Genomic DNA, 26,551 nt, shown 5'->3' with positions numbered 1-26,551 from the left:
GTCAACTCAAATTTTCGAAAATTTATGAGTGAAAAAGGGAAAGATATTTTTTTTTTATTTTTGAATTTTTAATGATGAAAGAGAAAAACATAAAATTGACTCAATGCATGAAAATTTTGGATTAAAACATGTGATGCATGCAAGAACACTATGAATGTCAAGATGAACACCAAGAACACTTTGAATGTCAAGATGAACACCAAGAACTTATTCTTGAAAAATTTTCAAGAAAAGAAAACATGCCAGACACCAAACTTAAAAACTTTTAATTTTTAAACACTAAGAATTCAAGAATGCATATGAAAAACAAGAAAAGACACAAAACAAGAAAATATGAAGATCAAACAAGAAGACTGGCCAAGAACAACTTGAAGATCATGAAGAATGCAATGCATGAAATTTTCGAAAATAATTTTTAGAAAATTAAAAAGATGCAATTGACACCAAACTTAAAACTTGACTCAAGACTCAAACAAGAAACAAAAAAAAAATATTTTTGATTTTATGATTTTGTAAATTTTTTTGTATTTTTCGAGAATTAATTGGGAAAAACGAAAAAGAAGAAAATATTTTTTTAATTTTTTTCGAAAATAAGAATAATAAAATCAAAAAGGTTAAAATTAAAATAAAGTTACCTAATCTGAGCAACAAGATGAACCGTCAGTTGTCCAAACTCGAACAATCCCCGACAACGGCACCAAAAACTTGGTGTTGTTGCCGGATTAAAAACTTGGCACCATTGTGGTCTGGAAACAATTGTGAAATTGTTGTTCGAAATTGATTGTTCCCCGGCAACGGCGCCAAAAACTTGGTGTGCAAAATCGTGATCATTCCATTCCTTGGTAACGGCGCTAAAAACTCAATACGCACGTTCATGATCTTATATCTGTTTCACAACTTCGTACAACTAACCAGCAAGTGCACTAGGTCGTCCAAGTAATAAACCTTACGTGAGTAAGGGTCGATCCCACGGAGATTGTCGGCTTGAAGCAAGCTATGGTCACCTTGTAAATCTCAGTCAGGCGGATTAAATTGTATTAAAAAATTATAGTAGATGAAAATAAATAAAATATAAAATAGGATAGTGGTACTTATGTAATTCATTGGTGAGAATTTCAGATAAGGGTATAGAGATGCTTTCGTCCCTCTGAACCTCTGCTTTCCTACTGTCTTCATCCAATCCTTCCTACTCCTTTCCATGGCAAGCTGTATGTAGGGCATCACCGTTGTCAATGGCTACTTCCCATCCTCTCTGTGAAAATGGTCCGATGCGCTGTCACTGCATGGCTAATCATCTGGAGGTTCTCGATCATACTGGAATAGGATTCACCCTCCTTTTGCGTCTGTCACTACGCCTAGTACTCGCGAGTTTAAAGTTCGTCACAGCCATCCCTTCCCGGATCCTACTCGGAATACCACAGACAAGGTTTAGACTTTCCGGATCTCAGGAATGGCCATCCATGGGTTCTAACTTATACCAAGAAGACTCTAATATCTCGGACTCGGTCCTCTGTATTAGATATCTAAGAGATATTCATTCTAGCTTGTTTGCATGTAAAACGGAAGTGTTTGTCAGGCACGCGTTCATAGGTGAGAATGATGATGAGCGTCACATAATCATCACATTCATCATGTTCTTGGGTGCGAATGGATATCTTAGAAGCGAAATAAGTTGAATTGAATAGAAAAACAGTAGTACTTTGTATTAATTCATGAGGAATAGCAGAGCTCCACACCTTAATCTATGGAGTGTAGAAACTCTACCGTTGAAAATACATAAGTGATAAGGTTCAGGCATGGCCGAATGGCCAGCCCCCATGAAAGTCTAAGATAGCATAAAACTAATCAAAGATGATCCGAAGATGTAAATACAATAGTAAAAAGTCCTATTTATACTAAACTAGTTACTAGGGTTTACAGAAATAAGTAATTGAAGAAATCCACTTCCGGGGCCCACTTGGTGTGTGCTTGGGCTGAGCATGAAGTTTACACGTGGAGAGGTCATTTTTGGAGTTGAACGCCAGTTTGTAACGTGTTTCTGGCGTTGAACTCCACTTTGCAACTTGTTTCTGGCGCTGAACGCCAGACTGCAACATGGAACTAGCGTTCAACGCCAATTTGCGTCGTCTAAACTTGGGAAAATTATGGACTATTATATATTCCTGGAAAGCCCTGGATGTCTACCTTCCAACGCAATTGGAAGCGCACTATTTGGAGTTCTGTAGCTCCAGAAAATTCACTTTGAGTGCAGGGAGGTCATAATCCAACAGCATCTGCAGTCCTTCTTCAACCTCTGAATCTGATTTTTGCTCAGGTCCCTCAATTTCAGCCAGAAAATACCTGAAATCACAGAAAAATACACAAACTCATAGTAAAGTCTAGAAATGTGATTTTTAATTAAAAACTAATGAAAATATACTAAAAAACTAACTAAATCATACTGAAAACTATGTAAAAATAATGCCAAAAAGCATATAAATTATCCGCTCATCAGGGCGCTGTCTCACGCCGTCACTGTCACGCCTTGTTGTCACAACTATGGAGACCACCACCGTTGTTGGAATCGCGAATTGAGGAGAAAGGGAAAGTGACACTGAGAGAGATTTACGGAAGCCAGTGAAGCGCGTGAGAGAAGGGGAGCCGATTTTTGTCACCGCCACCGCACCCAATCGCCACCGGTGGAGCTCGCCGTCCCTGGAGGTGAATCGGTGTCGCGTCCTTGCTGCCAGGGCCACCAGCGCTACTGCTACTCCTCAAATTCCGCCTCTTTTCCTTTGGGGGTTTCTGCTGCAAATTCCACCCCCAACATCACCATCCTTCTTGTATTCGTTGGGGAACTTCTTACTTCTTAGTTTCTTGATTTTTCAGGTATTCGTTTTTCACTTTCCTTTTAAAATATATAAATAACAATAATAAAAAAGAATCTCTTACACACTATATTTTGTGCTAGTGATATATTCTTCTGTATTGTGGATAACTAGATCATGCAATTTTATAAGTCCTGCTCCCATTTAGACAATCTTATGAGGTATGCCGTTACTTCCTTTTCTGAATGAACATCTGAAATTTAGTCACCATCTGATTTGTTTTTACCTAGTATTCAATTTCTTATTGCTGTCAATTTTATGAAAGTGATATCTATAGTTTTATATAATGGTTAATGGAATAATCTGTAACAACCAGATCCTAAATTTTGATAACTCTAGTCTTTAGGTATTTGTCGTTTTATCTCTAAGTGTTTGAGTATTATATTATTCTGTTACATTGCTGATCATAGTAGGAAGATTTATTTGAATGATCTCAGCATTATCTGTGTGATGTTGACTTAGATTAAAAACATTTTGATACTGGGCATAGCGGAGCCACACGGCAGCTGGCAAAACTGCAGGGATGACATAAGCAATTGCACACCTGATCAACCAAATGCTGTGCAAGGTGAAAAAGAATAAAATCAATGAATGTGTGTATGTTAATAATGAGTAACATGTTTGATTTGTTCAGGGTTTAGAGAGGATTTCATAAAGGCATTGGGTGGGGGTGCAGAACTCTCCATCAAAAGGAATGTTCATAGATTAAAAAGTAAGCATTAATGTAATATACGAGTTTAATTGTTAGCATGTTGTGTTAAGTTGTTAGATGAAACTTTTTTTGCTTCTTTTCTTCTTCTTGATTAAGTTGGTAATTACAATCAATAAATGGATGCAATTCAGAGGGAAAAAGTCTATGTTTAATTTGCCTAAGTTTGCATGGATCATTTCCTAATTTTTATAGTTTTAATCAGTTGTACACACATGTAGAAGTTTAATTTGCATGTATCCACTTGTTGCATTTAGGTAGGAGAAAGCTTGGAGGAAGCTGTGAGAAGAGAAACATGGGAGGAGACTGGTATTGAAGTGGGAGAAGCTCTCAGCCATAGCCTGGTAAAATATATTTCACATACCTTATATAAAAGTAGTTTGTTCAATTATGCTTACATTTCTTTTGCTCAATTAATTTTGTAATTGGTCAAATTAAATCATCTTCTTTTCCCAAATTAGTGCAATGGCGGTTTCTTTGATTCACCAAAGGCATAATAATACATCGTGAGATACTTATAAATATGAGTTAATTCCAACTTAGCATTGTGAATGAAAAATTTTACTCTTACAATAATAACCTCTTTTGTTTATCTATCTCTTCATCAGCTGAACATTAATAATGAACTTAATTATAGCTCTTACAACTCAGCTTTCAATTCTTTTGGTCTCGGCCTTCTTCAGAGGTTGAAACTATCGTTGTTGTGTCTTTGCTTTCTCCATCTTCTTTTGCTGGAGTCAAAAATTTTAAGAAGTAACATAAAAAATGTTTGTACTTTAGGACTATGATCATCATAATTGATAACAAGTCTTGTTACAGCATAGTACCAAAAGACAATTTGAGTCCATCTGGATCTATTGGAATTTGGTTTCTTTCTCTGCTAACATACTATTTTGCTGCTCCTTCCCAACAAAATCTTCATCATGCTCTGGTTTTGATGACTCTCTCTATTACTGTTTTTATGTTCTTGCTTGATTTTGATGCATGTATGATTGCTTTGATTTTTGTTAATTTGATGTGGTAGAATAGGGATTCCAGCCAAGTTTTGAGGATCTTTGACAAGGGGGCACAAGCTATGCAATCGGTTCGAAACTCAAGGCTTGAGCTGGAGAATTCTACTGCGGTTGGGGAAACCATCCTTTCATCAATACAAGGGCAAAGGGAATGCTTGAAGGTATTTTGAAAGATGTTTAATGAAACGGCATAACAAGTTTGAAATAGACTTCTCATTTACTTTTTTTATAGTTATATATAGTTGTCAAAATTGTTGTTTACATAGCACTTCTTGAAGAAATGGTTCATTTTCTTGCAGATTTCATTTGTGACTAATAAGTTGGTTTTGAACAAGTGTAGCTTCTGTCTCTTCTTTGGTGAAAAGCTAAATTTAAAATGTTGCTTTAGATTTTGTTTCTAGCAATGTTAACACTAAATAATTACTGCAGAGTGCTCATCGGAAAGCATTGGATATGCTGAACACAGTGGGGATGCTAAATTTTGTTTTGAGGCTAATTGAGAGATGTGCTGAACACAGTGGGGATGATATGAAGAAAATATTTTCTATAGCAATATATATACATAATTTAGTTATTTAAATGTAATATTTTGATGTGTTATGTATTTTTTATAAACAGACTTTACCCGGTATTACATATAATGAATAAAAACATATCTAGCTTATAATATAAATTTTATGATCTAATTTTTTTGAATTTCTCATTTTTAGACTTATTTTGTGATTATCATAAATTTGGGATGCGATTATGCTCTAAAAAAATAGATCTCATAAAATAGAGTAGGCTATGGTCACAGTTTTTAAAATAGGGTGACGATAGATAAGCTATGGTGACGGTAAAAACTATGACCATAGATAAGGCTATGGTCACGGTTTTAAGGAGGGGTGACCATAGAGGCTATGGTCACGGCCAAAACCGTGACCATAGATATGGCTATAGTCACGGTTTTGAGGAAGGGTGACCATAGAGGCAATGGTCACGGTTTTAAGGAGGGGTGACCATAGCCTCTATGGACACGGCCAAAACCGTGATGGTCACGGTTTTGAGGAGGGGTGACCATACTCTATGGTCACGGCTAAAACTGTGACCATAGAGGCTATGGTCACGGCCAAAATTGTGACCATAGATATGGCTATGGTCACGGTTTTAAGGAGGGGTGACCATAGGCTCTATGGTCACGGCCAAAACTGTGACCAATGATAAGGCTATAGTCACAGTTTTAAGGAAGGGTGATCATAGAGGCTATGGTCACGGCCAAAATCGTGACCCTAGATATAGCTATAGTCACGGTTTTTATGCATGACCATAGATTGCCCTATGGTCATGGTTAAAAACCGTGGCCTAAAGTGTCAGAATTTGAAAATTGTAACTGTGACCATAGAAACTGTGACCATAGGTAAAAAAACCGTGACCATAGATCCAAAACCGTGACCATAGATCTATGGTCACCCTTTTCACTAGCTATAGTCACGATTTTTTTTGTTACCGTGACCATAGGCCCTTTTTTTTGTAGTGCAAAAGAAGCTCCCAGAGATGACAATCCCTTGCTATGTCCAACGTGCCTCATGGTACATCCAATGTACTAATTTAAAGCACTCCCAGAGACTTGTCATTAAACTCACGTTCAACATGAACCCTTGCACATTTAACATGCCATTCAAGTCCCCTTCCATTAGCCAACTCCAAGCCTCACGTTCAATCCAAGGTAAAGAAGCTCTCTCACATCTAATCCAAGGAGAAGCACGTCCAACATGCCTCTAAAGAAGTTCCTCACATTCAACCTAAGGAGAGGCACATCCAACGTGCCAATGGTGGAGCTCTCAGGAAATTTCATCCAAGCTTATGTCCAACGTGAAGAGCAGCACGTTCAACGTGCGACCTAAATCCCCCTCCAGGGGCTCAGCTCCAAGCTTGTGTCCAACATGCCTGCCAGCACGTCTAACGCACTAGCTAGCCTCCTCTTCATGCGTTCAACGAATGCTTCCAACACATGGGCCAGCTAACTTTCAGGGCCTCTTAACTTTCTTCACTAAGCTTCTAAGCTTGAATGAGGGGATTAGGCACAAAGTCCATGTTATCTAACACTGATTAAATATTATGAGGAGAGGATCTAAAACTTAACTTGAGAAGAAAGACATTAATTAGTTAGATTTGATTTGATTTTAATTTAATTTAGTTTTGAATTTTGAATTTTAGGCTTTAGATTAACATATAAAAAGGAAAGGAGCCAAATACGTGAGCTTCTCCTTCCAGCAATTTTAAAATTTTAATTTTAGGTTTTCTTTGATCCTGAGCAACTAATCTCTTCTTGTTAAGATTAGGAGCTCTGTTTATTACCATGGATTAATGTTTTTATTTTACTATTCTTGATTTATACATTGATGTTTTGTTAAGAATTTGGTTTTCATTCTTCATCACAAGAGTTTAAGTTTATTGGAAAATAGCCTAAATTTAAATTGAATTCTATATGCATCTTAAAAAATACTATTTGATATAATTAAGCTTGAAAACCTCTTTTCTCAATTCTGAATGTTTTGAATTTGGCTTGATAAGTGAAATTGAATCAATTAGGTTTAAATCTTAAAAATTGTATGGCTTAAGAATCCGTATGTGTGCTGTATCTCTTTTCATAATTGATTGATCAAGGAATTGACGATTTGTTAAGTTAAGCAAAACCAGATTACCAAGGGACTGGAGTTTAGTTAATTAGGCTTTGCCATAAGATACATCATTGCATGATCAAGGTAGATAGTGAAAAGCATTTTTTTGAAGTTTTAAACATCTCCGAAACCTTAGCATTCCATTCATACTATTTTTTCAACAGTTTATAAATTGCCTTCATTTAATCTTCTGTTTTTGCTAATTGATATTAATAAAACCCTACTTTGCAATTATCTAGTTAGAATAATCTATTAACTCTTGTGTTCTCAATCTGTTAATCCTCGTGGGAACGATAACCCACTCCCATATTTGATGTACTTGCCAAGTCGTGATTTTGAAAGAAATTCACATCAGCTAGTTCTCATACTCATCAAATATTTATTTCCTTCCTTATAATTTCTTATACCATATTATTGGTTTCATATATGTTTGATTATGTGCTTCTCTTATCTTAACACTACAAGAAATTTGTCGAATACCGTTAGATATACCAAAAAAATCCACCGGTAATATGTTTATTGTCGGATTTAGTATTGGAATAATTTCGACGGTATAAATCTCACTGATAATTATTTTTTTGCAAATTTTTTTGCCCGCCGCTAATTCCCATAAAAAAATTTCTGTCAATTATTTTTACCGTTGGATTATTCTCTCGGTAAATCCGATAATAATATATTATTAATTAATAATTAAAGTAATAACTACCGACAGATTTAACCAACTTATATTTTAAATTTTTTATAAAATTTGTTTAAAAATTCAATATATAATTTTAAATACAATAATTAACTCAAAAATATTTAAATTCAATAATTAATTCAAACAACAACAAATTCAAAAAACTAACAACAATCAATATAATAAAATAATAATTAACTCAAAAAATTAACAAATTAAGATTAACTCATAAAATTAACAACAATTAACTAATTAAATAAAAAAATAATTGTAGACAATAAAAATCTCAGAAAATTAAATAAAACCTAAAATATTAAGAAGGCATCACCTGTTTTGGTTGTCCATCGCGATCAGTAACAGCAATAGTGATTATTTGACCAGTTTTGGTTCCATTACCATTCACTATTGTTGCTTCCATATCCTACATGCAACCACCTCAATTATTATTATTATTATTATTATTATTATTATTATTATTATTATTCCTTTTCAAAAATATAATATAGCTTATTTAATAAGTATTATGTGCTTACTTTGCAACGAATAAAAGAGCTAGAAATTTTACATAGTAGTGTTATATAGAAAAAAACTATTGAATGATAATTAATTAATAATTAATAATTAAATACCTTCTCATTTGGTTTTGCCTTTCTCATATCTAATTTTGATTTCGGGCAATTCTTTAGCTATATTTTTGGAACCAGATGTGCCATTAGCTTCTTTTATTTGATCCCCTATCATTACTACCATTTCAATTTGCAATCTAGTGCGCGAAATTAGAACTCGTATAACTTAATCGATAAGTGCACTAGGTCATTCAAGTAATATCTTAGGTGAGTGAGGGTCGATCTCACAAGGATTCTCGGACTGAGCAAGCAATGCTTATCCTGTTGAACTTAGTCAGGCAAACAGTAAAAGGGATTCTTGTTGAAAACACATAAATAAAGATAATAAAGAAAGCAACTTGAATTAGGTATAAACAGTTAAGGTTTCGGAGATATTTATCTTTCCGGATTAAAACTTCTTACTTACTATTTTAACAATGAATGATTCATTATTCTATGACAAACTGTAAGTGATTAAACCTTAATCCCTTGGTGATTTAATCCCCTCTAATCTTTATCAAACGCCACTTCCGTGGTCATTCAATTCGGATTGGAGGGTGAAGTTTAGAAGGATAGTTTACACCACAAAGGCCCTAATTACCCCAATCCCGTCTGAATAGATGTTGCTTATCCCCATCAGGTTGTGTGATTAGCCGTCTAGGAGGTGTATTCTCAAGTTGTAGTTCAAGCGAGATAACTTTCCCGAAAATCACAAGAACTCATGTAGAAAAAGGGTCATACTCCCGTTCCACCCAATTTCATAAGATTAAGAACGAAAACAACACCTTAGAATTGAATCAAACATATATTAAAATAGAAGAATAATAATCTTAATCCATAGAAATAAATAGAGCTCCTAGCCTTAACCAGAAGCTTTAGTTGCTCAAAACTTACAGAGAAAATAAGGTTCTGAAAAGTGCGGAAGGAAGAAGATCCTAAACTTAATTGATATTTTTCTTTAAATACTATCCTAATAATAAATGCTAAACCTAAAAGATATTATTTGTAAATAAAAATTATAAAAAGAAAATAAAATAAAACTAAGAAGTGCTGAATCCACTTGGAGGCCTAAAGAGGTGTTAAACGGGCTGCTGCTGGCGTTCAACTTCAGGAGTGGGCGTTGAACGCCAAGGGGAGAAGTCTAACATTGCTAGCCTATGCCCCCTGCTGGCGCCAAAAGCTAGGTGGGCGTTCATCGCCTAGGGAAGGTGTTGCTAGCATTTTCCTTTCTTGCTCCAGGCTTCTCTAAACTACTCCGAATTTCACCTAAAATTATAAAAATATAATAAAAACTCAAAGTAGCATCCAAAGGTGATTTTTACACTAAAATTAAGTAAAAGTAAATAAAATCTAACTCAAAACAATATAAAAATAACTAGAAAACGGGTTTAAGATGCTCACGCATCACAATCTTTTAAAATTATAACAGAGAACTCTAACAATGACAAAGTATAACTAAAATTAAGAACTAAGAACAACAAGTAATAATTGGATAACAATGGAAAACTTAAAAAACTCTCCAAGAATCAAGAACAAATTAAAACAGGAACAAATATCAGGAATAGAAAAAATTAAGAACTAACTAGAATAGAAATAAAAAAATAATAAATTCAAAAATCAGAATTTTCAAAATTAAAATAAAATAATGTACCCAGAATAAATCCTAAAATCTAAATCAGAATAAATAAAAAAATTACAAAATTAGAACAAACCCTAAAATCCAATAAAAATAGAACAAAATCAAAATAAAACAAAAACAGAGGCATACACCATAAATTAGGGTAGAGTTTAACTAATCTAAACTAACTAGTGAATGAGTTACCTGGAGATAGTGGTGGCACAGAGGACTTTTCTGGCGTAGTGACAGCATGAACGACGTAGTAGTAGTGGTGGTGACCAACCAGCAAGCTGCATTAGGATTTTTTAAAATAAATTGCAAAAAAAAAATTATAGGGAGAGGGAGGAGGACAAACTACATGGAGGGAAGAATGAGGGAGCTCCAGCGACACAGGGAGTAATGGCAGCAGCGGCGATAACAGTGGCATGAGTGATGAAAACATCGGCGACAGAACGACCAACACAAAGCATAGAGTCCAAGCAGTCTTTGGAGGCTGTTGCAATGGGGGGTTGCCGGAGGTATTTTGGGGGGGAGAGATGCAGAGAGAGAGAGAGAGAGAGAGAGAGAGAGAGAGAGAGACGAAGTTTAGAGAGAGAGAGTGATGAGCGGATATTTTATACGTTTTTCGGCATCATTTTCATATAGTTTTTATTATGTTTTGTTTAAGTGTTATTATGTTTTCATAGGTTTTAGTACAAAATTCACATTTTCGGATTCTACTTTGAGTTTGTGTGTTTTATGATGATTTCAGGTAATTTCTGGCTGAAATTAAGGAGCTTTGGAAGAGTCTTAGTCAAAGACAGAGAAATGACTGCAGATGCTGTCGGATTCTGACCTCTGTGTACTCGAAGGAGTATTTTTGGAGATACCAAAATCTAAATGGCATGCTCTCAATAGAATTGAAAATCTAACATCCAGGGATTTTCAGCAATATATAATAGTCCATACTATGCTCTGGAAATAAATGTCTAAAGCTGGCGTTCAACGCCAGCACTTCACCCTCTTCCTGGCATTGGACAACCAAAAGGGAGCAGTTGGCGTCCATCACCCAAAAAGGATTCCAAAGCTGGCGTTCAATGCCCAAGAAGGATACTAGCTCGTTGAGTCACCCCTAGCTCAGCCCAAACACTCACCAAGTGGGCCCCAGAAGTGGATTTTCGCACTATCAACCTAGTTTATCATATTTTTGTACTTCTTAGTTATTATATTAGTATATATAGTAGAAGATCAACCATGTTTAGGATCTTCTACCTCATTTTTGCTCATTCGAACCTTTCATTACTTTTCTGTAAGCTATGAGTCACTAACCTCCTAGGTTAAGGTTAGGAGCTCTGCTGATTCTTATGGATTAATAATATCACTATTCTATTTCAATCTATGCTTGATTTCATTGTAAGATGTATCTTCGTTATTCATCCTAATGAATTGGGAGTGTAACTTGACTGTTATCCCTATTCTACATGGGTTCATGCGAGTCATTGACGGGACAGTACTGAACCACAAGCTTGATTATACATCTCTTAGACAGCTAATCCATAACTTCGTTGGGGACTTGGAGACATCAGTTCAGCCGAGGTACAGGGCGATTAGGGCCTTTGTGGTATAGGCTAGAATCGTAAAGCAGCATTCTTTGATCCGGAAGATCCGACCTTGTCTGTGGCATTTTGAATAGGATCACCAAGGGAATGGACTGCTAGAGCTTCACCCCCGTTCAGATTAGATGACCACAGACCTGGCGTTTAACTTGAAGCAGAGAAGATTAATGACCACTGACCTGGCGTTAATCACTTACAGCCTACCATGGAATGAATCATCAAAAGTTGAATTAGACAGTGAGAAAGTTGATCCAGAAGGAGGAAGCATCTCCGAAGCCTCAACCGTTCTCTCATCACTAATTTCACACCAATCCAGTAACACTTTATTTATTCTATTTTTATGCGTTTTTCCACAACAACTATATTTTCTATCCGCCCGACTAAGATATACAAAGTAGCCATTGCTTGTTCAAACCAACAATCTCCGTGGGATCGTGCACCATGTTTTTGGCATCGTTGCCGGGGATTGTTCGAGTTTGACAAACTACCGACTATCTTGTTAGTTAGATTAGGTACTTTAAGGTTTAGTAACTCTTTAACTGTGTCTTTTGTTTTCTTTTTCAAAAACTTTTTCAAAATCAATATTTTCTTTGTCTTTTGTTTGCGTCTAATACCAATTTCTAAGTTTGGTGTCCTTTGTCTGTTCTTTATTTTCTTTAAATTTTCGAATTTGTTCTTGAGTGTTCATCTTGGTATTCAAGTTGTTCTTGTTTCTTTTCTTGTTTTGATCTAAAAGTTTTAAGTTTGGTGTCTTTTGGTTGTTTTTCTCTTTCTTCATTAATTCAAAAAAAATTATCTTTTCTATCTTTAGTTAAATTTTCAAAAATCTTGTTCCTTTTTACTTATCTTGATTTAAAAATTTTAAATTTAGTGTTTTCTTGTTAGTAAAGTTTAAATTTTAAATTTTAAATCTTATCTTTTCAAATCTTTTTCAGATCTTCACCATTTCTTATCTTTTAAACTTTTTTTCAAAACTTTATCTTATCTTGCTTCAATTTCGAAATTCAACATCAAATCTTTTTCAAATCTTTTCAATTCTTATTTTATCTTGTTGACTTTTTCTTTCCAATTTTAAATTTCAAAATTTTTAAAATCAAATCTTTTTCAAATCTCCTATCTTATCTAATTTTTAAATCTTTCTTAATTAGTTACTTGTTTTATCTTATTTTAATTTTAAAAGTTGGATATCTCTTTAATAATCTCCTTTCTCTTTCCTTTCTTTTCGAAAGCTTCCTAACTAATTCCTCTCTTTTCTATTTTAGAAAACCATTTTTAAAAATCACAATTAATTTTCAATTCTTTCTAATTAATTAAAAGCTAAGACAACTATAGTTTCTAATTTTCCCTTTTAATTTCCTTCTTGTTTTTCGAATTAAATAAATAAATAAAATAAAAACAAAAATATTTTAATTCTAATTTCCAATTTTATTTCTAATTCTCCTACCATCCTTTATCATGGACCCAATTAGGAATTAATAGTTCAGAAGAACTCTAGGGTCCTATACGGCCCCCACTCCTGACTTCTATGGAAGAAGTATCAGTATACCCCCATTAGAGCAAGTAATTTTGAGCTAAACCCCCTCAGCTCATTACTCTGGTACAGCAAAACTGCCAATACTCTGGACTTTCACAGGAAGAGCCTACTGAGTTTCTGGAAAATTTCTTACAAATTGCTGACACAGTACACACTGAAGGGGTGGATCAGGATGTCTACAGACTGCTACTCTTTCCCTTTGCTGTAAGAGACCAAGCGAAGAGGGGGTTAGATAACCAACCCTAATCCAGCTTGAAAACATGGAAGCAACTAGTAGACAAGTTTTTGAATCAATACTTTCTCCCAAGGAAGTTAACCTAGTTAAGCCTGGACATCCAAGGCTTCAAGCAAGAGAATAATGAATCTCTTCATGATGCCAGGGGAAGGTATGGAAGAATGCTACGAAAATGCCCCACAGAAATGTTTTTAGAATAGGTGCAATTAGACATTTTCTGTTACGGCCTAACAGACATGGCTAGAATGTCTCTAGACAACTCTGCTGGTGGTTCTATACTTATGAGGAAAACAATTGAAGAGGCTCATGAAGTTATTGAGACAGTTGCCACGAACCAGCATCTATACTCGGTTGTTGAGACTTGCATAAAAAGAGAGGTTAAAGCAGTGTCTAATGAGTCTAACCCTCTAGAATAGAATGGCCCATTGATTCAGCAGCTACACGCCCTTGCACAGCAGTTGCTGGAATTGCAAGAGGCTTTGCGAGAAACTCAGACCTCCAACAGGAATGTAGAAGCACAGATGAGTCAAACTAGGCAGCAATTATCTAAACAGATAAAAGAATAGTGTCAGGCTATTCAACTGAGGAGTGGAAAAACATTAAACACCCAACCTCAGAACAACAGGAAACCAAGAGAAGAAAAGCTGACAGAGGATGACCAGACTGCAGTCCAAGACACCTCTGAGGGCGTTGAACGCCCAGAGAGGAATGTCATTAGCGTTCAACGCCAAGAAGGGGCAGCACTCCTGGCGTTGAACGCCCAAAAAGGGATAGTATTCCTGGCATTGAATGCCAGGAAAGGTTCAACAAGGGCGTTGAACACCCAAACAGGGATGGTCAGACACATGTAAGTGTTGATAAGACCCCCCTTCCGTTTCTGTAGGCATCTAACCTACATCAACTAAGGTTGATAAGTATAGGGCCAAGATGCCATTTTCTCAGAGACTCCGTCAAGTGGAAAAAGATAAACAGTTTGCCCACTTTGCGGATTATCTCAAGACACTTGAGATCAATATCTCTTTTGCAGAGGCTCTTGAGTAGATATCTTCTTATGCTAAGTTCATGAAAGACATCCTAAGTTATAAGAAGGATTGGAGAGAGGCAGAAACAGTCCTTCTCACTGAAGAATGCAGTGCAGTGATCAAAAAGAGCTTACTGGAGAAACTAAAAGATCCTGGGAGTTTTATGATACCATGCACCCTAGGGGATGTCTGCACAAGGACAGCCCTATGTAATCTTGGAGCAAGTATTAACCTAATACCTGCATCATTAATAAAGAGGCTCTGTTTGACTCAAGAAGTTAAACCGACCCGCATATGTCTTCAACTTGCTGTTGGCTCTGTTAAGCTTCCATCAGGCGTGATTGAGGACATGATTGTTAGGGTTGGACCCTCTGCTTTCCCCACGGATTTTGTGGTACTGGAAATAGACGAGCACAAGAGTGCACCCATCATTCTAAGAATACCCTTCTTAGCTACAGGAAAAACCCTCATTGACAATTAAAAAGGGGAAGTAACCCTGAGAGTCAATGAGGATGAGTTCGTGTTGAATGCTGTTAAAGCTATGCAGCATCCAGACACCCCAGAGGAGTGCATGAGTATTGATATCATTGATTCCCTGGTGGAAGAAATGAACATGGTTGAGAGACTCGAAGATGAGCTGAACAACATCTTTTGTGATGCTCAGCCTGATTTGGAGGAGCCAGAAGAAATGAAGGAGCCTTTGAGAACTCCTAAGGAAGAAGATAAGCCTCCTAAACTCGAGCTCAAGCCATTACTATCATCCTTGAAATATGCATCTCTAGGAGATGGGGATACTTATCCTGTGATCATAACTCTGCCTTAGAACCACAGGAAGAAAAAGTACTAATCCAAGTGCTAAAGACACACAAGACAGCTCTTGGGTGGACTAACAGTGACCTTAAGGGCAATAGCCCAATCCGATGTATGCACAAGATCCTGCTGGAAGATGACGCCAAACCAATGGTGCAACCACAAAGGCGACTGAATCCAGCCATGAAGGAAGTGGTGCAAAAGGAAGTCATAAAATTATGGGAGGCTGTGATTATTTATCCTATCTCAGACAGCCCTGGGTGAGCCCTGTCCAAGTTGTTCCCAAAAAGGGAGGCATGACAGTGGTTCATAATGAAAAGAATGAACTGATTCCCACAAGAACAGTTACAGGGTGACGTATGTGTATTGACTATAGGAGACTCAATAACGCCACCAGAAAGGATCATTTTCCTTTGCCATTTATAGATCAAATGCTAGAGAGACTGGTGGGTCATGCATTTTACTACTTTTTGGATGGCTATTCATGCTATAATCAAATTGCAATGGATCCTCAGGACCAAGAAAAAATAGCATTTACATGCCCATATAGTGTGTTTGCTTATAGGTGAATGCCATTTGGCCTGTGCAATGCACCTGTAATCTTTCAGAGGTGTATGCTCTCCATTTTCTCTGATATGGTGGAGAAATTCCTTGAAGTGTTAATAGATGACTTCTCCGTCTTTAGGGATTCATTTGACTCCTGCCTTGACCATCTAGCCCTAGTTCTCAAACGATGCCAAGAGACAAACCTGGTTTTAAACTAGGAGAAGTGCCATTTCATGGTGACTGAAGGAATTGTTCTTAGGCTTCGGATTTCGAGCAAAGCAATAGAAGTGGATTCAGCTAAGGTGGAGGTAATTGAGTGATTACCACCACCCACTAATGTTAAGGCAATCAGAAGTTTCTTGGGACATGCAGGGTTCTACAGGAGGTTCATAAAGGAATTTTCCAAAATTGCAAAACCCCTGAGCAACCTACTCCATTTGTCTTTGACCAAGAGTGCTTGCATGCCTTTGAAACTCTGAAGGCTAAGTTTATCATTGCACATGTCATCTCTGCACCCAATTAGGACTTACCATTCGAACAAATGTGTGATGCCAGTGACCATGCCATTGGCGCAGTTCTAGGACAGAGAGATGACAAGCTCTTGCGTGTTATTTATTATGCCAGTCGTGTTCTAAATGATGCACAGAAGAACTATACTACCACAGAGAAGGAATTGCGTGCAGTGGTTTATACCATTGACAAGTATAGATCTTATTTAATAGGATCTAAGGTCATTATCTACACTGACCATGCTGCTCACAAATATCTACTCACCAAGCAGGATTCTAAGCCAAGGCTAATAAGATGGGTGCTACTCCTGCAAGAGTTTGATATAGAAATCAGAGACAAAAAAGGGTCAGAAAATCAAGTAGATAACCACTTGTCTCGGATTGAACCAGTAGAAGGGACATCTCCTCCCTCTACTACTAAAGTATCTGAAACATTTTCGGATAAGCAACTCTTCGCCATTCGGACGACACCTTGGTTTGCAGACATTGCGAATTACAAGGCTATAAGGTTCATCCCCAAGGAATACAGTAGGAAGCAAGCTCGAAAACTCATTCATGATGCTAGATACTGCTTGTGGGATGAACCATATCTCTTTAAAAGATGCTCAGATGGGATAATCCGCCGTTGTGTGTCTGAAGAAGAGGAACATAAAATCATATGGCACTGCCATGGCTCCGATTATGGAGGACACATTAGAGGTGAGCGAATAGCAACAAAGGTTCTCCAAAGTAGTTTTTACTGGCCCACACTCTTCAATGATTCCCGAGAGTTTGTTCGCCACTGTGATAGTTGCCAAATGGCTGGAAATCTCCCTCATGGTCACGACATGCCTCAGCAAGGAATCCTAGAGATTGAGCTGCTTGATGTATGGGGTATAGACTTCATGGGACATTTCCCACCTTCATACTCAAACACCTATATCCTCGTGGCAGTGCATTATATGTCTAAATGGGTTGAGGCAGTCGCATCACCCACAAATGACACTAGAGTCATGATTAAGTTCGTCCAGAAGAACATCTTTAGTAGGTTTGGTATCCCTCGGACACTGATCAGTGATGGAGGCACTCATTTCTGCAATAAATAGCTTGAATCTATTCTGCACCATTATGGAGTTCGCCATAAGGTGGCGACCCCACATCACCTTTTGACAAATGGGCAAGCTGAAGTCTTAAATAGAGAACTGAAGAGAATCCTGGAAAGAACAGTGAGCACCTCTAGAAAAGATTGGGAAAGAAAGCTTGATGATGCTCTCTGGGCATACAGAACTGCTTTCAAGACCCCTATAGGAACGTCACTATATCAATTGGTGTATGAAAAAGCATGCCACCTACTAGTAGAGCTGGAACACAAGGCCTACTGGGCAACCAAACTCCTAAACCTTGTTGCAAAGGCAGCAGGAGAGAAACGGTTGCTCCAACTGAATGAGTTGGATGAATTCCGACTTGCTGTATTTGAAAATGCAAGATTTATTAAGAAAGGGCCAAGAAGTGGCATGACAGAAAGACATCTTCCAGAGTCTTTGAAACTGGACAGAAAGTTCTACTCTTTAATTCTAGACTGAAGCTTTTCCTTGGGAAACTCAAGTCACATTGGACAGGACCTTTCCTTATCACTAATGTATCACCTTATGGTCAAATAGAACTTTAGAGTAACCACTCTGCTAAAAGATTTACTGTTAATGCCAGAGAGTGAAACATTACTTGGGTGGTGAAGTTGAGCAAGAAAAATCCCCCTTGTTACTGACATGAGCGCAGTAAAGACCAGTTAAACGACAGTAAAGAAGTGCTTGTTGGGAGGCAACCCAAAGATTAATAGCATATAATTGTTTTCAATTAATCTAGTTTTTTTTTTCCAATTTCATGTATCTTTCATAGTTACTTTGCTTTCTAACATTTATGATCATGTGTACCTCTTAGAACAGAGACAACAATGTTTAGAACTAAAAATAGAGCACCCTGGGAAAGCCCTTTGCTGGCGTTGAATGCCAGACAAGAGGGAAGGATGGGAGTTCAATGCCATAAAGGACCAGCAAGACTGGCCTTGAACGCCAACCAGGGAGCACTGACTGGGCATTGAACGCCCTGAAAGAGAAAGAAAACTGGCATTGAACGCTAGCCAAGGAGTGCAGGTTAGGCGTTCAACGCCCAAAGAGGAGTGGCAAGTTGGCGTTGAACGCCCAGGAGAAGCACAAGGTTGGTGATGAATTCCAAAATAGGGGTATTCTGGGCGTTCAACGCCCAACAAAGGTGGGGAGGTTTGACTTTTTCAAAACATATATTTTTCAATCTTATCTTTTCAATTATATCTTTTAAGCCATTATCTTCAATCTCTTTCCCTAAAATCTTTTCAAATCTTTTTCAATTCTTTTTTAAATCTTTTTCAAATTTCAATTTTTTTCAATTCCTCTTCAAAGATTTTATTAAACTTTTAAATCTTTTTCATACCTGGTGCACAAAATTGTGATTCACACTTTTCAAAACTCCGCACAACTGACCAATAAGTGCACTGGGTCGTCCAAGTAATACCTTACGTGAGTAAGGGTCGATCCCACGGAGATTGTTGGCTTGAAGCAAGCTATGGTCATCTTGTAAATTTCAGTCAGGCGGATTCAAATGGTTATGAGGTTTTGATAATTAAAAGATAAATAAAACATAAAATAAAATAAAGTTATTTATGTAATTCATTGGTGGGAATTTTAGATAAGCGTTTGGAGATGCTTTGTTACTTCGGAACCTCTGCTTTCCTATTGCCTTCTTCTAATCATGCGTGCTCCCTTCCATGGCAAGCTGTATAATCCTCTCGGATGAAAAATACCAGGTACGATCTCTGCACGGCTAATCAACTGTCAGATTACTCGTCTCGGATGAAAAATACCATGTACAGCTACTGCACAGCTAATCATCTGTTGGTTCCCGCTAGCGTTGGAATAGGATCCCTCTATCCTTTTGCACATTATCACTGCGCCCAACATTCGCAAGTTTGAAGCCCTTCACAGTCATTCCTTCCCAGATCCTACTCGGAATACCACAGACAAGGTTTAGACTTTTCGTATCTCAGGAATGCTGCCAATGGTTCTAGCCCATACCAGAAAAACAATAGTACTTGCATTGATTCATGAAGAACAGCAGAGCTCCGCACCTTAATCTCTGAGGTGTAAAAATTCCACCGTAGAAAATACATAAGAGTGAAAGGTTTAGGGATGGCCGTGAGGCCAGCATCTATGTCCAAGGTATGATAGTATATGATAGCATGCGAATACAATAGTAAAAAGTGCTATTTATATTAAACTAGTTACTAGGGTTTACAGAAGGTAAGTAACTAAGTACAGATAGTGCAGAAATCCACTTCTGGGGCCCACTTGGTGTGTGCTTGGGCTGAGCATTGAAGCTTTCATGTGCATAGGATGTTCTTGGAGTTAAACGCCAGCTTGGGTGCCAGTTTGGGCGTTTAACTCCAGTTTTGGTGCCAGTTCTGGCGTTTTACGCCAGAAAGTTTTTGGCTGGCATTTAGTGCCAGTTTGGACCATCAAATCTCAGACAAAGTATGGACTATTATATATTTCTGGAAAGCCCAAGATGTTTACTTTCCAACGCGGTTGAGAGCGCGCCAATTGGGTATCTGTAGCCCCAGAAAATCCACTTCGAGTGCAGAAGGGTCAGAATCCAACAACATCTGCAGTCCTTTTTCAGCCTCTGAATTAGATTTTTGCTCAGGTCCCTCAATTTCAGCCAGAAAATACCTGAAATCACAGAAAAACACACAAACTCATAGTAAAGTCTAGAAATGTGATTTTTGAATAAAAACTAATAAAAATATAATAAAAAGTGACTAAAACATACTAAAAACTATGTAAAAACAATGCCAAAAAGGGTATAAATTATCCACTCATCACAATACCAAACTTAAATTGTTACTGTCCCCAAGCAACTAAAAACAAAATAGGATAAAAAGAAGAGAAAATACAATAAATTTCAAATATCAATGAAGCTTAGTTCCAATTATATGAGCGGGACTAGTAGTTTTTTTTGCTTCTGAACAGTTTTGGCATCTCACTTTATCCTTTGAAGTTCAGAATGATTGGCAACCATAGGAACTCAGAATTCAGATAGTGTTATTGATTATCCTAGTTCAGTATGCTGATTCTTGAACACAGCTACTTTATGAGTCTTGGCCGTGACCCTAAGCATTTTGTTTTCCAGTATTACCACCGGATACATAAATGCCACAGACACATAACTGGGTGAACCTTTTCAGATTGTGACTTAGCTTTGCTAGAGTACCCAGTTAGAGGTGCCCAGAGCTCTTAATCACACTCTTTTTGCTTTGGACCACGACTTTAACCGCTCAGTCTCAAGCTTTTCACTTGACACCTTCATGCCACAAGCACATGGTTAGGGACAGCTTGGTTTAGCCGCTTAGGCCAGAATTTTATTCCTTTAGGCCCTCCTATCCATTAATGCTCAAAGCCTTGGATCCTTTTTACCCTTGCCTTTTGGTTTAAAGGGCTATTGGCTTTTTCTGCTTACTTTTTCTTTTTCTTTCTTTTTTCTTTTTTTTTCGCAAGCTTTTGTTTTTCACTGCTTTTTCTTGCTTCAAGAATCAATTTTATGATTTTTCAGATTATCAATAACATTTCTCTTTTCTTATTATTCTTTCAAGAGCCAATAATTTTAACATTCATAAACTTTACTATAAAAAATATGCAATGTTCAAGCATTCATTCAGAAAACAAAAAGTATTGCCACCACATCAAAATAATTAGATCATTTTCAAGATAGAATTCGAAATTCATGTACTTTTTTTCTTTTTCAAAAAACATTTTTTCATTTAAGAAAGGTGAAGGATTCATGGAACATTCATAGCTTTAAGACATAGACACTAGACACTAATGATCATGTAATAAAGACAAAAAGATAGACAAAACATAAAGCATAAAAATAAAAAAACAGAAAAATAAGAACAAGGAAATTAAAGAATGGGCCCACCTTAGAGATGGTGGCTAGTTCTTCCTCTTGAAGATCTTATGGAGTGCTTGAGCTCCTCTATGTCTCTTCTTTGCCTTTGTTGCTCTTCTCTCATGGCCTTTTGGTCCTCTCTGATTTCATGGAGGATGATGGAGTGCTCTTGGTGCTCCATTCTTAGTTGCTCCATGTTGGAACTCAAATCTCCTAAAGAGGTGTTGAGTTGCTCCCAATAGTTATGTGGAGGAAAGTGCATCCCTTGAGACATCTCAGAGATTTCATGATGAAGAATTTTCTCATGCTCTTGTTGAGGTCCATGAATGGGCTCTCTTGTTTGCTCCATCCTCTTTTTAGTGATGGGCTTGTCCTCTTCAATGAGGATGTCTTCCTCTATGACAACTCCAGCTGAATTGCATAGGTGACAGATGAGATGAGGAAAGGCTAACCTTGCCAAAGTGGAAGGCTTGTCAGCCACCTTGTATAGTTCTAGAGATATGATCTCATGAACTTCTACTACCTCTCCAATCATTATACTATGGATCATGATAGCCCGGTCCACAGTAACTTCAGACCGGTTGCTAGTAAGAATGATAGAGCGTTGGATGAACTCTAACCATCCCCTAGCCACAGGTTTGAGGTCCGGCCTTCTCAATTGAACTGGCTTACCTCTTGAGTCTCTCTTCCATTGAGCTCCTTCCACACAGATGTCCATGAGGACTTGGTCCAACCTTTGATCAAAGTTGACTCTTCTAGTGAAAGGATGAGGATCTCCTCTTATTATTGGCAAGTTAAATGCCAACCTTACAGTTTTCGGACTGAAATCCAAGTATTTTTCCCGAACCATTGTGAGCTAATTCTTTGGGTTCGGGTTCACACTTTGATCATAGTTCTTAGTGATCAATGCATTAGCATAGAACTCTTAAACTATTAAGATTCTGACTTGTTGGATGGGGTTGGTGAGAGTTTCCCAACCTCTTCTTCGAATCCCACGTCGAATCTCTGGATATTCACTCTTTTTAAGCATGAAGGGGACCTCGGGGATCACCTTTTTCTTGGCTACAACTTCATAGAAGTGGTCTTGATGCACTTTTAAAATGAATCTCTCCATCTCTTATGACTCAGAGGTGGAAGCAATTACCTTCCTTTTCCTCTTTCTAGAGGTTTCTCTGACCTTAGGTGCCATTAATGGTTATGGAAAAACAAAAAGCAGAGCTTTTTCCACACTAAACTTAGAAGGTTTGCTCGTCCTTGAGAAAAAAAAGGAAGAAATGAGGAGAAGAAGAAGAAATGGAGGAGATGGAGGGGAGGAGTAGATTCGGCCAAGGGGGTGTAAGTGTGTAAGCTGTGTGAAATTGAAAGTGGTAAGGAGGGGTATTTATAGGGTAAGAGAGAGAGGGAAGTCGTGTATGAGGGGTTGGGTTTGGGACGGAATTGGTTTGAATTTGAATGGTGAAGAGATTATGGGGAAGAGGATAGGATTTGATAGGTGAATGGTATTTGGGGAAGAGGTATTGATGGGATTGGTCAAGGGTATTTGGGGAAGAGTATTATGGAGAGGTGTGAAGAGAAGAGAAGAAGAGGTGGGGTAAGTGGGGATCCTGTGGGGTCCACAGATCTTGAGGTGTCAAGGAATTCTGCTCCCTGCACCTTTCTGGCATTTAAACGCCCTCTGTGTGCCATTTTTGGCGTTTAACGCCAACTCTGCTACCTTTTCTGGCGTTAAACGCCAGGCTGATGCCCTTTTCTGGCGTTTAACGCCCATCAGACACCCTTTTCTGGCGTTAAACGCCAGTATGTCTGCCAATTCTGGCGTTTAACACCCAGAATGCTGCCAGACTGGGTGTTAAACGCCCATTATGCTATCTTTACTGGCGTTTAAATGCCAGTAAGCCTGTCCTCCAGGGTATGCTATTTTTGATGTTGTTTTTTATTCTGCTTTAATTCTGCAGCTGTTTTTATGACTTCACATGATCATCCACCTAAAGAAAACATAACATGACAATGGAAAACAAAATAAATAAAATTAAATAACATTGGGTTGCTTCCCAATAAGCGCTTCTTTAATGTCAATAGCTTGATAGTGAGCTCTTAGAGAGCTTCACAGAGATTCAGAGCTTAATGGTGGCCTCCCAACACCAAACTTAGAAGTTGAGTGTGGGGGCTCTGTTTGACTCTGTATTGAGAGAAGCTTTTCATGCTTCCTCTCCATGGTTACAGAAGAAGATCCTTGAGCTTTAAACACAAGGTAGTCCTCATTCAATTCAAGAACTAACTCTCCTCTGTCCACATCAATCACAGCTCTTGTTGTGGCTAGGAAGGGTCTTCCAAGGATAATGAATTCATCCTCATCCTTCCCAGGTCTAGGATTATGAAATCAGCAGGGATGTACAGGCCTTCAACCTTCACTAAGACATCCTCTACAAGTCCATAAGCCTGTTTCCTTGATTTGTCTGCCAATTCTAGTGAGATTCTTGCAGCTTGTACCTCAAAGACCCCTAGTTTTTCCATTACAGAGAGTGGTATGAGGTTTATTCCTGACCCCAGGTCACATAGAGCCTTCTCAAAGGTTATGGTGCCTATGGTACAGGGGATTAAGAACTTTCCAGGATCCGGTTTCTTCTGAGGTAATTTCAGTTGAACCAAGGCATTCAGTGCATTGATGAGCAATGGAGGTTCATCCTCCCAAGTCTCATTACCAAATAACTTGGCATTCAGCTTCATGATTGCTTTTAGATATTGAGCAACTTACTCTTCAATAATATCTTCATCCTCTTCAGAGGAAGAATACTCATCAGAGCTCATGAATGACAACAGTAAGTTCAGTGGAATCTCGATGGTCTCTTTATGAGCCTTAGATTCCTGTGGTTCCTCATTAGGGAACTCCTTGGTGGTCAGTGGACGTCCATTGAGGTCTTCCTCACTGGAAATCACTACCTTTCCCTCCTCTACAGGTTCGGCCATTGTGGACATATTGATGGCCTTGCACTCTCTCTTTGGATTCTCTTCTGTATTGCTTGGGAGAGTACTAGGAGGGATTTCAGTAACTCTTTTACTCAGCTGACCCACCTGTGCCTCCAAATTTCTGATGGAGGACCTTGTTTCAGTCATGAAACTGATAGTGGTCTTAGATAGATCAGAGACTATGGTTGCTAAGTCAAAGAGGTTCTGCTTAGAATTCTCTGTCCGTTGCTGAGAAGATGATGGAAAAGGCTTGCTATTGCCAAACCTATTTCTCCCACCATTATTATTATTGAAGCCTTGTTGAGGCTTCTGCTGATCCTTCCATGAGAAATTAGATGATTCCTCCATGAAGGATTGTAAGTGTTTCCAATGGATTCTCCCATGTAATTCACTTCTTCCATTCCAGGATTCTCAGGGTCATAAGTTTCTTCTTCAGAGGAGGCTTCTTTAGTACTGCCAGATGTAGCTTGCATTCCAGTCAGATTCTGAGAAATCATATTGACTTGCTGAGTCAATATTTTGGTCTGAGCCAATATGGCATTCAGAGTATCAATCTCAATAACTCTTTTTTTCTGAGTTGTCCCATTATTCATAGAATTTCTTTCAGAAGTGTACATGAACTGGTTATTTGTAACCATCTCAATGAGTTCCTGGGCTTCTGCAGGCGTCTTCTTCAGATGAAGAGATCCACCAGCAGAGTGATCCAAAGACATCTTGGATAATTCAGACAGACCATCATAGAATATACATAGGATGCTCCATTCTGAAAGCATGTCAAAATGACACCTTCTGATCAATTGCTTGTATCTTTCCCCAGCTTCATAGAGGGATTCACCTTCCTTTTGTCTGAAGGTTTGGACTTCCACTCTGAGCTTGCTCAACTTTTGAGGTGGAAAGAATTTAGCCAAGAAAGCATTGACCAACTTTTCCCAAGAGTTCAGGAATTCTTTAGGTTGTGAGTCCAACCATATCCTAGCTCTGTCTCTTACAGCAAAGGGGATAAGCATAAGTCAGTAGACCTCAGGATTAATCCCATTAGTCTTAACAGTGTCACAGATTTACAAGAATTCAGCTAAAAACTGATGAGGATCTTCCAATGGAAGTCCATGAAACATGCAATTCCGCTGCATTAGAGAAACTAATTGAGGCTTAAGCTCAAAGTTGTTTACTCCAATTGCAGGAATTGAGATGCTTCTTCCATAGAAGTCAGAAGTTGGTGCAGTAAAGTCACCAAGCATCTTCCTGGCATCTCCACCATTGTTATTGGGTTCGGCCATGTCTTCTTCTTTTTCGAAAATTTCTGTAAGGTCCTCTCCAAAGTGTTGTGCTTTAGCTTCTCTTAGCTTCCTCTTCAGAGTCTTTTCAGGTTCAGGATCAGCTTCAACATCAATGTTCTTATCCTTGTTCCTACTCATATGAAAAAGAAAAGAACAGAAAAGAAGAGAAATCCTCTATGTCACAGTATAGAGATTCCTTTATGTGAGTAGAAGAATAGAAGAATGAGGTAGTGGTAGAATGAGAAGAATTCAAACACAGAGAGAGAAAGAGGGTTCGAATTATAAGAAGAAGAGAAGTGTTAGTAAATAAATAAAATAAATAGAAAGAGATGAGAGAGAGAGAGAGTATTCGAATATTAATTAAAAAGAAAAGAAAAATATTTTTGTTTTTATTTTAATTAGAAGTTAGAATTCGAAATTTAAGAAGAGAAATAAAAGTAATTTGAAAACTAAATAAATTAATTAATTAAAAAGATTTTTGAAAAAGTTGTTAGTTGGTTTTCGAAAATTAGAGAGAGAGAAAAGTAGTTAGGTGGTTTTGAAAAAGATAAGAAATAGTAAACTTTTTAAAATTAAACAAACATGTCAAGTGGTTAATTGAAAAAGATTTGAAAATCAATTTTGAAAAGATAAGAAGTTAGAAAAGGATTTTAAAATTAAATTTTGAAAAAGATTTGAAAAGGAAATTAAAAAGATTTGATTTTTGAAATTAAAGTTGATGACTTGACTAATAAGATTAAAGATTGAACCTTTCTTAATAGGCAAGTAACAACTTAAAATTTTTGAATCAAAACATTAAATGTTAGCAATAATTTCAAAAATATGAAATAAAAGTAAGAAAAACATTTTGAAAATTAATTTTGGAGAATTTTCGAAAAACATGAAAGAAAAATGAAAAAAGATTTGATTTTGAAAAAGGCTTGAAAAGATAAAATTTTTAAATTGAAAT

General features: G+C 37.4%; 1 long non-coding RNA gene across 1 annotated transcript; it reads right to left on the bottom strand.

Moving 5' to 3' along the window:
• Positions 1-9,325: 9,325 nt before the first annotated feature.
• Positions 9,326-25,959, bottom strand: LOC148546892 (uncharacterized). The gene is made up of 3 exons (XR_015899759.1): positions 21,389-25,959; positions 10,356-20,142; positions 9,326-9,799 (listed from the first exon to the last, which is right to left on the bottom strand). It is a non-coding gene; the product is annotated as an uncharacterized LOC148546892 (long non-coding RNA).
• Positions 25,960-26,551: the final 592 nt, after the last annotated feature.

Source organism: Arachis ipaensis, chromosome B9, assembly GCF_059453495.1.
Source record: "Arachis ipaensis isolate K30076 ecotype BB chromosome B9, ASM5945349v1, whole genome shotgun sequence".
NCBI lineage: Eukaryota > Viridiplantae > Streptophyta > Magnoliopsida > Fabales > Fabaceae > Arachis > Arachis ipaensis.
This window is presented reverse-complemented; position numbering and strand designations above follow the sequence as displayed.